Here is a 17,137-nt window from a genome sequence, read left to right as displayed (position 1 = left end):
TTTATTTTATCACAGAAGACATTTTGTTATACAGGATTGCTACCATGACACTAATTTGCTTCCTTGCCATGATTACATTTCAAGAACAGAACTTCCTAATGTTTGGGGTTATCTAGGAAGTTCTACACTCAAGTACTTACCTACATTTTCCAAGTGCTATTTAAAATTTAGAAGCAAACCAAATACATCATACAAGAAAGTTTGGAAGATGAGTGAGAGGGATGAAAGGAACGTCAGCAGCAAATTTCTATACTGGGGAAAGAGATGAGCTATTCCAGATAGTGTTGAAACAAGCAAAAAGCTGAGCTTGGATATTTGCTTGAAGATTTTCGTTACCTAGCTAAGCAATTTCAGTGTGACTGAGTGCGGGGTTTGCTGTTTGTTTATACCCTGTTTCCCCCAAAACAAGACATCCCCTGATAATAAGCCCAATCAGGCTTTTGAGAGCATGGCAATAAGGCCAAGGGCTTATTTCAGGGTTCAAAAAAATATAAGACAGGGTCTTATTTTCGGGGAAACACGTTACTGTTTCTATTGGCATCATATGAGTGCAAAATGTGTGTATACCAGCAGAGAAATAATTAATAGAACTCAGTTTTTACTCTCAGAGTGAATTAAATTTGTATTACATAGTGGTGAATATCAGATGTATTTTTTTTAAATGAACATTTAAGAAAATATTTGAAAAAGTGTAAAGAAAACATAAAAAGAATAAAAGAACATAATACATATAATTAAACCCGGGATTTAAACTGTCCTGAATGTATTAGGTTTTAAATATGTCATTAATTATTTGTAAATAGCTACTATATTATATAGTTATTGCACTTAAACAGGTACCATCTAGGTACACAAATGTCAACAAGCATCCATGAATAGTTTCTTCTTTCAAAAATTCTGCCTAGAGTTAGCTCTTTCTTCTCAGCAATGCTTCCCTCCCTTGTCCCTGCCATGAAGTAACTACCAGAAATAGAAAAGCTTAAAGGAAGTGAGGAGGGGGGCCTCAAAGGGAAGGTGGCTTGGAGGGAAACCACTCACATTGAATCCAGGTTGGAACTTCCTTATTTCTTTTTTATATCCTCTTGCAGATCCTATTTCTTCCAATAAGAATCGTATCATCTCATTGTTCCGGACCTGTCCCAAAATACATTAATCCAATACAGTCCAGTAAACTCGATTCAAAGTGTGCAATCCATTGTGAATGTAATGATGTGTCAAAGGATGTTCTTGAATGTAAGCAGGAATGGCAAAGGCATACCAAGAAGAAAGTAGAAAAAAAACTTCTGCTTGCCAATATCCAGCTTCATTTCTTGATTATATAATATCAACAGTGCGATTGAAGAAATTAGCTGATTGTTTAGTAGCATTTTGTTCTTTTGTTTAAAGCAAAATCCACCTTCTTAAAATGTAAGAATTAAATAAAATCTCTGCCATTTCCTAGTGTTTTATTTATATTTTCTACCCTATTGAATTCAGGTGATCCTCGACTTATGACCACAATTTAGATCAACGGTTCTATTGCTAAGTAAGACATTTATTAAGTGAATTTTGCCCCAATGCAATCATCATAAATATGAACCAGCTGCCAAGTGCCCAAATTTTGGTTATGTGACGATGGGAATGATGTAATAGTTGTAAGTGTGAAAAACAGTAATAAATCTCTTTTTTTCAGTGCCATTGTAACTTCAAATGGTCACTAAATGAACTTTTGCAAAGCAAGAATTACCTACAGTTCATTTTTCAAGATTTGTGTGTGTGTGTGTTTGGCATTTCAAAAAGCATTAAATAGACCATTATTAGGCCAAAGTAATGTGAAATTAATATTTCATATTAATATGTATTTGTGTTATTATTTATTTATTTAGCATATGATAATAACATTACAAAAGCGAAGTAAACAAAACCTCTCTATCTATATAATTATATACATAGGAGTGTGTGTGGCACACATAACTGCATGTCAATTCAGCTATACAGGTTACCTCCAGCATTGCTTCATGCAGATCTTCTAGGGAACCCGAAAATGCATGTCATGGGTAAGCTTGCACAATATGATCAAGTTTGCATATTTTATATGTTTGCAAATTTGTGTTGTAATCTACAGTAGTTATTTAATATGTAAAGTTTTCATTTAATTCTGCTTATCTAAATAATGAAAGATGGCTGATCAGTGAAAATCTAAAGTGCATGAAGCAACTTGGCTAAACAATTCCATCAAAGTAGAGTTAAGTGGCTATTAAAATTCTTTTTAAGGTTACCATGATACTGTAGACTCCAGAATGTTTAATTCTTTGTTAAGCCACAGAGCTTGCAGTGAAGCAACAGCTAAAGTAGAGTTTGCTATTCTTGGACAAAAGGCTAGCAAAGAAACACATCAGCCAGTCAGTTCTCATCTGTTGGTCAGCAAGAGGTAGTTCTTGTCATTGTTCAGATTTATTCCAAAACATAAACTTACAGTTCAAGAAAGAACGAGAAAAATTGTATTGCAGGAAGGTTTTGCAATCATATCTCTTATTTCTATTAATCGTGACAACCAGCCTTTGAACTGTGGGGGAAAAAAAACCTTTCCCTTTCAGAGTTTTACTGACTATCCTGTTTAAACTGCACACAATTAGATGAATAATTTAGAGGTAAACAGCAAGTAAGCACCATAGCTTTTGTTTTTGACCTGCTGAGCTTGTCTTTGGTTATTTGGGTTTTCTCCCGCGTAAAATTGGAAGTGTCTTGGCGACGTTTCGACGAAATCTCATTCGTCATCTTCAGGCTTCAGCTTCGTGCTTCTGGGAGCAATGTGTGATTGCAGCTGTTTCTTCCTTTTTAACTGCTAGTGGAGGTTTGAACTGATTGGGTGGGAGCTTGGCTGTGCTCTGATTGGATGGGTTTGGTTTTTTGTGTGCACTGATTGGCTGGGGGTGTGTCCTGTTTGGGTGGGGGCTTGGTTGTGCTCAGATTATTCTGAGCTGCAGGGGGATTTGAGCTGGTGAGCTGCATTGCTGTTGTTTGGCTTTGTGTTTGTGGTCGTGCTACATCTTCATAGTGGGTGTCTGTCTGCTGTATGTATGGATTGGAGGGGTTTGAAATGGCTAATGTTGCAGCTGCGGTCTGGCTTCTGGTCCTTGGTCGTGCTTCCTGATCAGTGTGGGTTTGGGTCTGCTTTCTGGGTGGATGTGTGGTGGTGACATCCTGGGTGGACCTCGTGAGTGTGGGTCTGGTGTCATTCCTCGTTTTAGGGACTCGTTTGTCAATAAGGGCGGGTTTCCAAATGGCTGGTAGGCTGGTCCCATGCACCGCCTGCCCCACCACATACATTGGACAAACCAACAGAAGAATAAGTGCACGCATTGAAGAATACAAGAACTCAGTCAAAAAAGAGGAACCAACTTCTTCCCTGGTCTAACACCTTAAAGCCACAGGACACGATATTGACTTTAAAAAGACCAGAACTATCACCAAAACTGAACACTTTAACAACAGAATAATCAGAGAAGCCATCGAGATAGAAAAACGCCCACACAGCATGAACAAACAAGATGATACCTCCCGCCTACCAGCCATTATTATATTCTGCTTATATTATACTCCCCAGCTGCGATATGTCACGTGATGGCAATGTGACACCATGAGTTTAACCCCCGTACTCTAGAAGATTACACACACACACACGCACACACACACAGAGATATACATACACACATATATACACATAATCATTACAATAGATGAATTATATAGAAACTTTTTGTCAAGATTTATATTTTCCAATACCAAGGATCCATAGATGTTTACAAAAGAGCAAAGGGTATTAAGCACATAATGACATCAACATGAAATGTATATAATTTTGCATTATGATAATTTGAATGACATCATTGTTGCTTTTATTAGATGCCTAGCAAGGATTCTGAATTTTAGTGAGAGCTTTTGAAGTGTGAGAGTCACAGTAGCACAGCTCTTTCCTCGGCTTTGAAATAATGTGAGAAGCCAAACAAGTTCATGGCTTAATTGTAGAAGGAAACTTCACTGTGGCTACTCATCACCTCAGCATTGACTCATATTTGAACAAACATATGTTATAGAAATTCTTTAACACATGACAGTTCTACAAACTGGAGCCTCACAGGAGGTAGGGTAGATAGTCATGTGTTAAAGAATTCCTATAACATGTGTTTTATATGGGTAAAGAAAATATTTTTTCAAGTGGCTGTGAAATCTGCCTTATACATTTAAAATAAATATATATCAGTGACATCAGAAAGTGCTGATAATTGACTTCTTGCTGTTTCAGTCTTTGGTCTCCAACTTCAGAGCAGCTTTACTGAATTTAAGTCAGAATGCTGGAAGAACACAAGAGCTGCTAGGCCAGTTTCTCACTGGGATCTTTTTAAAGCATAAGAAGAAAGTAATCCAACCCTGTTATTAATATAGGCATTGCAAAGCATATGTCTGAGGAACATTATTTGGATACTCTTGTTGTTACAATATTATTGTATCCCCAGACATTCTCACAATGTCATGAAATATGTCCATAAGATTTCAGTTTTAGTGTCAAAATTCACGTGATTGAGATGTGCATAGTTTATTTAAATTAAACATAATAATTATATAGCAAATGGAAAAGGCATTAATCCTGCTGTTTTATTTATTTAGAAACATTTAGATATACACAGAACCTCTAAGCCATGCAGTTTATTGCTTTCCATAGAATTTGAGATGGAAAATGTATTTTCTACAACCTGAATGTCAGAATATAGCTCACAATGACTAACTGTATAATAACTGGGACTAATTGTAATGTTTATTAACTGAAACAGGAGATGCGGTGGCTCAGTAGCTTAATAACGCTGGAGATGGTCTTTGCTCCAGCATTTTGAGTCCTAACACTGTGTGGCAAGGTGAGCTCCCATTACTTCCCTTAGCTTCTGCCCACCTAGCAGTTCAAAAGCATGATAGCTCAGGCTGGTAAAGCCTGTTATTAAGAACACAAAGCCTGCAATTACTGCAGGTTCAAGCCCGGCCCAAGGTTGACTCAGCCTTCCATCCTTTATAAGGTAGGTAAAATGAGGACCCAGATTGTTGGGGGGGCAATAAGTTGACTTTGTAAAAATATACAAATAGAATGAGACTATTGCCTTATACACTGTAAGCCGCCCTGAGTCTTCGGAGAAGGGCGGGGTATAAATGTAAAAAAAAAAAAAAAAATGCAAGTAGATAAATAGGTACCACTTTGGTGGGAAGAAGAGCTGGCGCTTCATGTGGATGGTCAGATTCCTGCTGTTGCTGGACCTTCTCAGATGCAACACCTGTTTGTGAGATGACTTTGGTGAAAAGACAAAGCACTGGATACTACTGCAGGAAAGCCACTCATCATTCTGTCTGGTACAGTGCTATCTTGCCCCTCCCTTCCCAGTAGTGCACCATGGATAGTGAGCAAGCATGAATCAAACAAATTAGCAGTGTTAAGGCAGTCAAGTAACTACTCTATATTAGCATTGAAGTCTCCTGGCTAATGTAACATTGCCATGGGATAATAAAATAGCTGCTACAGAAATAAAATATAAGTACCCTGTTTTCCCCAAAATAAGACATCCCCTGATAATAATAAGCTCAATCGGGCTTTTCAGTGCATGGCAATAAGGCCAAGCGCTTATTTCAGAGTTCAAAACAAATATAAGACAGGTCTTATTTTTGGGGAAACACGGTATATAATTTTGTGTACCTACAGGAATGCTTGGACTGAACATACATGTACATGTTATCTGTAATTTCCATTTAAGCAAAAAAGCTAGTACCTATTTCTTCTGTTTGAACAGGACATTTTCAAGAAATATCTTACAAGTATTATGACGCAGAGAGAGCATCATTTCACAAAAGAAAGTGATGAAAAGGACTTTCATTTAAGACTTTAGCTTGGATAGAATGGTGCTCCACAGCATACTTACCATCACAGTTAGTTCACTCTTTTATAACAGCAAGACAGGGAAGCCTTACAGAGAATGGTTCCTGGAAGTCTTTTCAATTCCTTAATAATAGATCCAACTAGGGTATGAGATAGGAGAAGCTTAAAATGGAAGATACGGAGCATTTGGCACCCTGTTTAAATGTTCTTTTGTTAGCTTCTCTTCCCCACACCAAATTTTTGTAGTGTTCAGGATTTTGGAAAGTTATTATGCTAATGGTAGGCAGATGGACAGATTCCTGATATTCTCTTTTCATAATTTCTTTCTAACATTATATTGGGCTGAAAAGAATTTAAAAGAAGCAAAAGCATAATCTGAAGACATTTTTAATGTCATTGGAAAGACACTGCATGAAAATTACTTAGTGCCAAAATTAGGTAATTACGACTGAATCTTTTCACATTTAATTTTCTTCAGATCTCATTTATGTTTTATATCTTTTGGGGAAGCATGTCAACTATTATGCATTTATATGGCATACACTTGCCAAAAGGTCCTCATTTTACATTTTACATTTACATACCTACCTACATTTTACAACCCAAGAGCACAAATAAAGGGATTGCTTTTCTTTTTTTTAAAAAAAGGATAAATGATTACATAATGTGTAGTACTTACTAAAATGTAGTAGCATCACACTCCTGTATCTTTAGTCAAAATGAATTCTCAAAAAATGCTAGGTAGATAATTTTATATTACAAGTGTAACCTTTCTGAATAAAGCAACAGCCAAGTCATATGATTTAGTGATAAAATCATATTATAAAATTCTAAACTTACTGGAATGTTTTCTGTGTTTCAGTAATTCAAGTGTTTGAAGTCAGATTCTACATTTGCTAACATATCTTTGGCCATCTCAGTTGTATTAACAAAAATTGTCTTCACTGCAGTTGGGTGGTCTTCCTGAGTTCTTTGTTTAACTTCTTCCCAAATATTTAATCTGATGTTGGTTTTATTCTTTTTTTTTTTACCACTTCACTTCAGCAGTGAATATCTGATAACATGGTACTTCTTAAACAACAGGATAATTTGAACATGTGGAATGCCATGTTCACTTTCACTGTTTATTGATGGGATAAAAACAATAATCTTCTATTTATTTTATAGTATTGTTGTTGAACAAGTAGAAGTTCTTTGCTAATTTTTTTCATACCCTGGCAAATCTGTCATAATTTTGATGTAGGGCCCCAAATTTTGTCTGCTGTATTTCCTACTTGTATTTATAAAAAGGCTCGCTTTCAAGGTGTTAAAAATTGTATTGTTCATGGCCAACAAATATTTTCAGGATCTTTACTGGTTTAGTGATAATGACCCTTTATAATAAGCTTTAAGGCTATCAGATTGAAGTTGTATAGAAATCTTATCAATATCTAAAGTGAACTAGATAATCCATTCTTAAAATTAAATTTTTAAGAATAGATGTGACCTAGATTGGAAAAGAGAGTCAGCTTAGGTTAGTGAATCTATTAGCACCTATTTAGAAATTGGGTGAATGTGAGCTCTAGTTCTGCCTTAGCTACAAAGCCAACTGGGTGACCATAGGATCAGTCACTCTCTCTAGTGCTGGGAAGCAGACAAGACACTTTTGAAAACTTGTCAAGAAAACTGCAATGACTTGTCCAGTCAGTCTGCAGGAGTCCAGACTAACATGAAGGCACCAGGGGAAAAAAAAGGAAAATATTTAATCCTATTCACAGTTTATATATGAATATAAAAAGAAATAGACTGATGCCCACCTGCCTACATTAGTTACTGCTCTATTCTTGCCTCTCTAAGAAGACCTCTGCTCTGCAGTTAGGGAGTATATGTACATTTATGAATGCACAGATTTTTTTAGCCTCATGGAAGAATAGGAGCTTTAAGCAGCTGTATTCTAGATATATCTTCACAGCAACATCTGAGTTCACATATATGTAAAAGAAACTGCATCAGTGTCAGTCTATAAATCTGGCATTTTATAATGGGTCTGTAAGGGACAAGTAGCCAAGTTGGCTGTATATTTTTTTTTAATAAGCCCCTGGAATTTGAAATTTTTTTGTGCTACTCCTCCGTTCTATCATTCTCCTGCCCAAATTTAATATTAGCTTCCCTCTGGGAAATTGGAATATCCATATGCTGTTTCTCATTTCCTTGAGGTTAAGTTTTAGATCATCATAAAGATGCAGGCTGAAAGGATCCATACCTCTACTTCGCAGATCAGATTCAGGTTTTCTTTTCGGCTTGCTCCGAAGTTACTGTTTTTTTATGTTTTTAACTCTAATCTAATCTAATATATAGTTTGGTTATAGTCTAGGAGGAGAATTACATTTTATGAGGCCTCACTTTAAGATTAAAGTGGATGCCATTCTCTAGGCATATAATCACCATCTCATCTGGTGACCTGAGATCTTTCTAGCTTGTGTCTGTGAAACTCTACAACTATGTATATTGTTAGAACTGGAGTTCTCTATAGTGCAAGGATAAGTTCCAAGTCTGTTTATAATTATGGACTCAAACCACAGCAGGAATTATGTTTAATCTTTTAAATTACTTTCTGGCCATAATAATTGCATTGCTACATATTATGAGCCAGTTGACTTCTGCCAAAAATAATCCCTCCTGGAATCTATTGTTAGAGGAGTGTGAAGCAAGCACATGGTTGGTAATTAACCTTGAAATAGAGATGGGCAAATCTTTAGAATTTAATATCACTCAGCAGTTGGTTTTTTCAGCCTCAAGTTTGTTCCATCCCATTCTCTTAACACTCTGCCATTTTCAAAAATACTGTACAAAATTTTGCAATCCCAATGTCTTCATTTTTGTAATGCAAAATGCCACCATTTGAAGGCTTTATATGCCTTTGCTTTTAATACCCATAGTTGTAACTATAAATTCTCCAAGTCCTTGGATTGCCCCAAGAATAGGTGCAATCGTGTGGTGGGTTGCTACCAGTTCGCCCCGGTTTGGGAGAACTGGTAGTAGCGGTGGTGGCAGGCTCTGCCCGCCTGCCAGAACATCATCAAATACGCTCTGCGCATGCGCAGAAGAAGTGCACGCATGAGTGAAGTGAACGCACATGAGTGAGTGAACCGGTAGCAAAAGTAAGTGAAACCCAACGCTGGTGCAATCCCTCCTTTCTTCTTTTCTTCCTTTCTTCCTGTCTTGGTACTTTTAAAATGAACTTTTTCAGTGAAAGCATTTCTGATAAATGCAACTGTGTTTACTCTTCTATTCACCAATGTATTTCTTTCTCTCAGAAATTGGTGTTTGGAAAAAAATGATAGAATGAAGATGTGGCTTTTTATGTTAGTATTTATTCCATTGCAAAATTAATTCCACTGAGCTTTTAACTCTCAGTTCAAAGACATCAGAAAACTCTCACAGTTTATAATCCCGGACTATTCTATTCTATTCTATTCTATTCTATTCTATTCTATTCTATTCTATTCTATTCTATTCTTTGGAAGAGTTTGCGATTCCTCTGTTGAATCATTTAGTTGCAGAGCAAAAGCAATGGTATCAGAATCTAAAATGCTGAAAGAAGTTGAATATTATTGCTTGATTGCCTTATGGCATTTCCCAGTTTTAGCCTAGTTTTGGATTATTGGCAGATTTACATAGTACTGAGGGTGATATCTTTCCATTACGTGGTCCAAATTATCTTTTTAGGACTTCTATATTCTGATCAATGTTTTCTTAGTGAAATTTTATGTTCATAAACATTAGTTTTAATCCTTATAATGGCAAGTAATATGCAGCCTTTTTTATTTTGGTCTTTAAAGTCTGGGGAGCGGGTGATAAATATTTGTTCTCTTCCAGCTATACATTTTTCCACAGTCTAGTGTTTCTTTATTTAATAATGTAACCCCTGGCAGCCATCCCAGCACAATTTGGACTGGAAACATTTATTAGATTTTGTGCTTGTTTTCATACATAAAAAATGTTATTTTATTTGATTCCCAAACATGTTCTATTTTAATATACATCTACTTTCATTCTCATATTCTAGCTATGTCAGAAATCTTTTAACTAGTCATTGAGCCAAGATATCTGAGAATGGCAGGAAAATTGAATTTTTTGGGGTGTGTGTGTGCTAGTGGACGTTAAGTTAACATTTCCAGAAATGGAAACAAAAATGCTAATAGTACAGCATAATTTTCCTTTTTTGTGTTTTTTCTTAGGTATTTATAAAATTGTCAGGTATTATATTAATTCCTATATTTGTAACAGTCTCAATGTCATGTTTACATTAAAATATTAACTAGATATTGACTAAATTGAATATTGAATATTGAATTCTGGGAAACTAGTTAAACATTTTTACTGACTACTATAATAAGTCTGTAATGTATCTGAATTTTAGGAGGGAAATTTGGGCGGGAAAATGCACGTTGCTGATTGGCTGATGCCTCAGCCAAAATACTATTTAAAGAGGGGTTTTTGCCTGTTGGCTTTTGCTGGGATCACAATAAACCAAAGAGCTGTTGTCACTTGTATCGTCTCCTGTCTCTTCATTGCCCGAACTTAACAAACTCACCTTTGATATCCAAGTTCTGATGTCTTACACAGATGAAAGCTATTTGCAGAATGAATAGACTGAACATGCCTGGCTATTTCTATAGAGTTGCATCCTTAATTTTTAAAAGGATTATATATCTCCTGACGCTGCAATGGCCCCAAATCTGAAATGAAAAGATTTCTTTATGTCCATTAAAAAAAGAAATACCGCCCCCCCCAAAAAAACCCACAAATGGACAGCAAGAAAACAGTAAGTAAAACGTATTTCCAGATTGAAAGGGCTGGTCACCATTGCCCGAGTGAGTGTTCAGTTGGGGGCTCCTTTCAAATCCCTATTAAATTGCTTACTGAAGTGAAGTCTATCCAGTCATGGTCACCCACTTTTGAATTTCTGGGTGGAAAGGAGGTGGAGAGTGTGACAGAAGCTCACTCCATTCCTTAGCAGCAACCAGGTCTCGAACGTGAGCTTGCCGATTGTTAGCCCAATGTCCTACCTCATGAGCCACCCTACTCCAATGATTACATTAATCATTTTTATTGTTTTTTTGAAGATAGGAATATAAAATCTGATTGTATTTCTCTTTTATATTGTATTTGTTTGGTGTAATCTTGGTTTTGTTTTTTGTTTTTTTTAAAAAAAGTCAAGTATTAGACAAGGGTGTGAACTCTGGTCTTTTACTTTCATCAGCATATCTACAGTGTACACAATATTTCTTTCAGTAATTTAAATTACATTTTCATTATTTAGTTCGTTGCAAAATAAATATTTAAAATTTTAACCTATTGTTTTGTTTATAATTAATACCTTAATTAAGGGTAATATACTACTCACACAAAGACATAAATACACAGAGAAAGATGTGAGAAAATATACTAAGAAAATCATTTTAATCTATTTCAGTTTGTGACAGAGTTAATTCAGGAGACCTTGAAATACAAATTTATATCACATTACAACTTACTTATTTCATATGGGGAAGAACTGGGAATGTGATCTATTTCCTTGTGTTTTTTTAATGACATTGCTTTATTCAATTTTTAAATGGAGATTTTTTTCGCCTTGCTAAAAGGGACAGCTTTCCAAAATGAATTCCTGTACTTTGTCACTACAGGAAAATGAGAATCATAAACCCCAAAGATTACTATGCTGTAAAAACCCAGAGAGGTGAAAGGAGAAATTGGTGATTCATATTGGGATTGTCTGAGTGCACAAGAAAACCTTATCTCTCCATTGTTGTCAGAAAAATGACACTGGGCTCCTGCAGTTAAACATAAATTCAGCAACTAGAAAGTTTAAATACAGTATATGAAGCGGTAAGATTTCTCACTTCTACATGAAACAACATCTTGGACTGTCAGTATCCTGGTTCTATCCAAAACTTTTCTCCTGTAAGCATTTGCACCAAACATTTGGTTTCCTGTAAGGAACAGATAGCCTTTGATGTTTGCTGGGCTTGGTCTTAACAAGGGCATTAACATGGAATCCCTTCTGTAGTCTACATGGCCTGAAGCCTCCTTTTTTAAATAATAAATCTCACCATTAAATTTCACCATTTCATTGAAAAGACAATGATCTCTTGGTGGGTCTATTTTTATTTAGCCTCAGAGGGCAGGCACATTTATGGACAGAAATGGAGAATTAAGTAATAATAATAATAATAATAATAATAATAATAATAATAATAATAATAATAATAATAATAATAATAATAATAATAATAATAATAATAATATTTTAATTTTATACACCTTCTCCCAAAGGACTCAGGGCGGTGAACAGCCAAGTAAAAACAATACAATATATTACAATAAAAACTATTTAAAAAACTTATTCAATGTGGCCTAAATTTAAATATAAAATACATAATATAAAATAACCCCATTTAAAACCAAATTAAAAACCCCTATCAAGCCAGTAGCAGTCTTTAGGTGTAGCAGTCTTTAGGTGCAAAGGAAAAAAACCGGTCTACCTATGAGGTTAGTTGGATTGTATTTCAGAGCTAAAAGAGCTGAAAATACAGATAATGCTGTACATGATTCACTCAACAAAAAGATTATTAAACTTGCAGGCTTAGGACATGATCTGGCCCTAAGTCATCTTTTTGCAATAAAGGAGCCCCTCCTGCCTCTGTTGAAAATTGACAACAGCTTGTCACTGTCTTTGGCAGGACACACCCAAAAATAATTAAAGATTCATAACGTAAAGGCAGTTAAACATCTCCCTATAACACAAGGAAAAATGGGAGAATTGGCACAGCTGACATATAAAATGGCCCTTTCTGCTTTGTAGTAATTGTCTACTTGCAGTGACCCCAGGGATGAAATCTACTTACCTTCCCTATCGGTTCAAAGTGTGCGCTCGCGCATCATGTGAGATTTTGGACCTTCTGCACATGCGCAAAGCTTTCTGCGCATGTGCAGAGGGTAAAAAACAGGTTACTTCCTGGTTAAAACCAGGAAGTAACAACATCCGGGCGGGTGGGTGATGCTTTGTACTGCTGTCGCTACCAGTTCTCTGAACCACCCGCTGCTGCTACCGGTTCGGCCGAACTGGTCCAAACCGGTAGTATTTCACCCTTGAGTGACCCTCCCTTTATTATCAACATTTTGATAATAGCTAAGCACTAAAGATTATCTGTTCCTGTTCCACCATCTTCTTCTGTTCTGCCTGCCTGTGGATTTTCATTTGAATTGAAGTTTAAACAGGGGAATTAAAGCAAACAAACCAAACAATGAGGCTTTCATTTACTGACTTTTTGATAGCATAAGGTGACCAAGGCCAACATAACCTTTGCTCAAATAGATAAATGGCATACTAAAACTATTTTGAGAGAGACTTTATATATGATGTACATTTAACTCATTAAGATATTCTTTTAATTTGATAATACCCATGTGGCAGTGGAGCCCAAATGCATTGTATTTGTATTTTGAAGTTGTAAATTGCATCTGTTTTCATTGGTAGGTAGGGAGATAAGGCATAAAGAGGTCTTTGTAATCTTATAGTCAGGCAGTCTCATTATTAAGGTGCTTCATCAAAGCTTATGTGACAGTGTGTAGCATTTGGAAACTATTATCTGAGATATGTCATATATAATCCCATGTATTTATAAATATTACATTAACATTTCATTAAACTCTTAGAAAAGCACGTGTATTGGATTTATTTATTTTACACATTCATCATTTTAATGATACAGCCAACAAAAATATTTTTACCGGTATATAGTTAAGCTATAAACATTATAGTATTATGGCCTGTGAAAAAATAAAAGATTTGGATCCTGAAGAAAGTTATTTTTTTTCTCAATTTAGGGTTGAACTGAATCTGTTGACATCTGAATTTTCTTACATAATTAATTGTGGAACACACTAAAGCAGGCCATATACTTATGACTCCTCCTTATTGTCACATCTTGTTTCCTTTCCTACGTTTAAATTCCATGCTGACCATTTAGTATCTAGAGGTGAACAGTTAACATTTGTGGACTGGTAGATTTATTTGGAATTGCAAGGAGTTGTTCCCATAGAGGAAAATTGCCTGTTCACCAAATGGCTGTTTGGTAGATATGATTGGTGTGCTGTCCATCACTCATCACTCAGCTGCTTCCTATGTCTCCAGGACCTGATTCTAAAAATGCTGGTAGCCTATGGATACCATGGAACCAAACTGGCATCCACAGTCTTACAAATGTTTTACATAATGCTAGTTGCATAAAAGACATAGTGACAAATCTGAACTTTTACTGTAAGCCTCACTTTCTCCCCCCGTCACTCTCAAGCATGTGGCATAACTTTGCTAGCGAGGGATGTCCTAGAATTTTTTGGCTTCTCTATCATGAGTCAGAGCAGCTTCACTGAACAATGGAGGCGGAATTTAGTAGATTGCTCTTTAGGGGTTTTTCACCACATTTCAGAAACAGAGAATGTATGCATAATGCCAAATTCAAAATGAAAAGTGGGTAAGAGGAAGGTTCATGATGTTAAAAAAATTAACATTTCTATTTTTTTTTCTCTAAATGTCGGTGTCCAAGAAAATCAGAAAAGAAAATGTTACCAACTCACTGTGAAATTGAAAATGACGGTAATTAGTATTTGACTCTGTTTTCTATCCTGCTTGTGAGGTGCATTGTTTAAGCTGAAATGCTGATTATAGCATCAGAACAATGGCTTTTCCAGTTCTGAAAATAGATGTATTTAGATAAAAATGGCAGATTGCCAGGAACACCCTGTTTGGATGTACTTTGTTCAGTTGGGAATCTGGATTCTTAGCCAAAATAAAGCAATCACACCAAAACCAACCCATTTGAGTCTTTAGTTAATGTTTTTTCTTATTTCTCTTTAAAAATTTGCTTCACCTATTTTTTTCATTATAGCTTTATTTTACTTGATGTTAGGAGTGGGCAATAAAAAAGAAATAATGAAATGTAGCATCAATAAATCCAATAAAATATTATTATAGTTAAATGTGAACTTTGTTCCATTTCCACTTATGACAAATGAATCATATTTACAGCATTATCTTTCACCCAACTGTATATACATGAATGACATTTATGTGTACAGTATATTGGACCAAAAACTTGCATTCTTTGAGACCAGATAAAAATGGTGGATAATTGTTTAATGTTTGTAGTAATGTAAAATTTAGATGGGACAAAGGTTGTAGTCCCAGAACTTGGATAAATTATTTCAGTAGTCTTTATGGTTTTGTAGTGTCATCAGTCGCTTTGGATATTTTATTTTATAACTCAAAGCAGTTGTACTCCTGCCTTCTATTTTCCCATGACTAACAATTCTGTGATCTAGATTGGACTGAGAGAAAGTGATTGACCAAAATCACCCAGCCAACTTCTAAGTTTAAAGGAGGCTTAGAACCTACAGTTTTCAACTATAGCATGTTAACCAGTAGCAGGTGAGAGAAGGTGTTTATCTATATGGTTATAAATAATGAAATCTACTCAGGGCTGACTTAATGCATGGACCTGACGGGCACTTGCCCATGGGCCCCACAAGCATAGGGGCCCCATACTAATCTGTGTATATTAACTCTTCAGTGCACCTTGTATCATATAAATACAGCAACTGTATGGTTTACTGAGTATTATTGTGTTTTCAAGCCTCATGTATTGTTCAAATGTTTATCATGTTGATTAGTTGTTGCTGTACAGCATGTTTTTAATGTTTCAACACCGATTTTGTTGGAAGTGCCAATAACATAAACATATGTTTAATTTTATTGACCATTTACTTTTTATTCCTGTGAGTAGTTGTCGTAGGGGCCCCAGCACACTGTTCTGCCCTGGCCCCATATTGCTGTTAAGACGGCCCTGAATCTACTCCTATAGGAGTTGTGTTTGGTCCTATTTTCTTTCAAAGAACAACAAAATACATATCTTTTTCTAGGTCTCTATTTTTAAATTGTTGCTAATTTCAGCTTTGAATTGTAATCTTTGTCTTATATGTTTATATTTTGCATTTGCATTTGTCAGCACTGAGTATTTCAATATAGTTTTTAGAACCAAAGTTACAAATAATAATGCAAAAGAAAATTCCATTCCAATTCATCTTGAAAATATTGATGTGATAGTTTCCGAGAAGAACTTAAAGAATGGGAATATCTTGAAGTTGAGCTCATGCGTTTATCAAATCACTCACTCTAATAATCATTTTAGAATCTTTAAAGACAGTTAATTGAAAAAAATTAGTTTCTAACCACTGGTATTTGGAAAATAATTTCTTTCAAAAATTTAAAACAGACTAATTATACCATATGCTCTTTCTGAATCACAAACAGAAGTTAGTAACAGTTCTGCTTGTTCTTAACTCTAAACTTTAAAAAAATGGCAGCACCCAGCTGTTTGTGTTCTGCTTCTGCACAGCCTTTTCCACATAACAGTATATAAGCCATAGTGATCAAGCTAAATGTTTTTCTTCTCTTCATTGCCAAATTGTTGTCCAATTATGTTGTATTGATAACACTATCTTGGCATTCTAGTTCTAGTGTCAACACTTCTGGTAGACACCAATTTGGAAAAGCTAATTCATTCGATTATTCCATTCCTTTTCCTGTTTTCACCATCATGGGCTTTTATACATAGTTCTACAAATGATTAATGGATAGTCTATCTGTGTTTATTCAGTGGGGCTAGGAGTCTGAAATGATCTTTCTTTGTAACAAGGTCTTGTTTCAGACTTTGTTTTGGCCACTGCTGACTCAGGAAGGGAACAGTCATGGGATTAATACGTTATAATATTCTTCTTGTATGTGTGCACTTATGATAAGTTCATAGTTGTGTAGGGCAACTGTCACAGAATGAAGTAAGGCATATTTTAATGTACTCTTTCAGAAAATAAAATGATGTAAAATATACAATAGTTTATTATGATTGTTAAAGGTGTGAAAACAATGATACAATTAGACCAGGAATAAGCGTCCTACATCCCTAGGGTGAGATATCTCCATTCCCTTTATTATAGTCCAATGATCCTATCTTTATCAAGTTTGTCAAGAACTAATGGCACAATTCCCTGCCATTCTCAGATGGAAAAAACATAATAAACGTTTTATAATAAATAGTATCATGATTGTTAAAAATCCAAAAAACAGTTTAAAATACCTAAATCCTATAGCATTTACCACCTATAAATTTTGATTTGATTTGATTATTTTATTTGCTACTG

Source organism: Ahaetulla prasina, chromosome 7, assembly GCF_028640845.1.
Source record: "Ahaetulla prasina isolate Xishuangbanna chromosome 7, ASM2864084v1, whole genome shotgun sequence".
NCBI lineage: Eukaryota > Metazoa > Chordata > Lepidosauria > Squamata > Colubridae > Ahaetulla > Ahaetulla prasina.
This window is presented reverse-complemented; position numbering follows the sequence as displayed.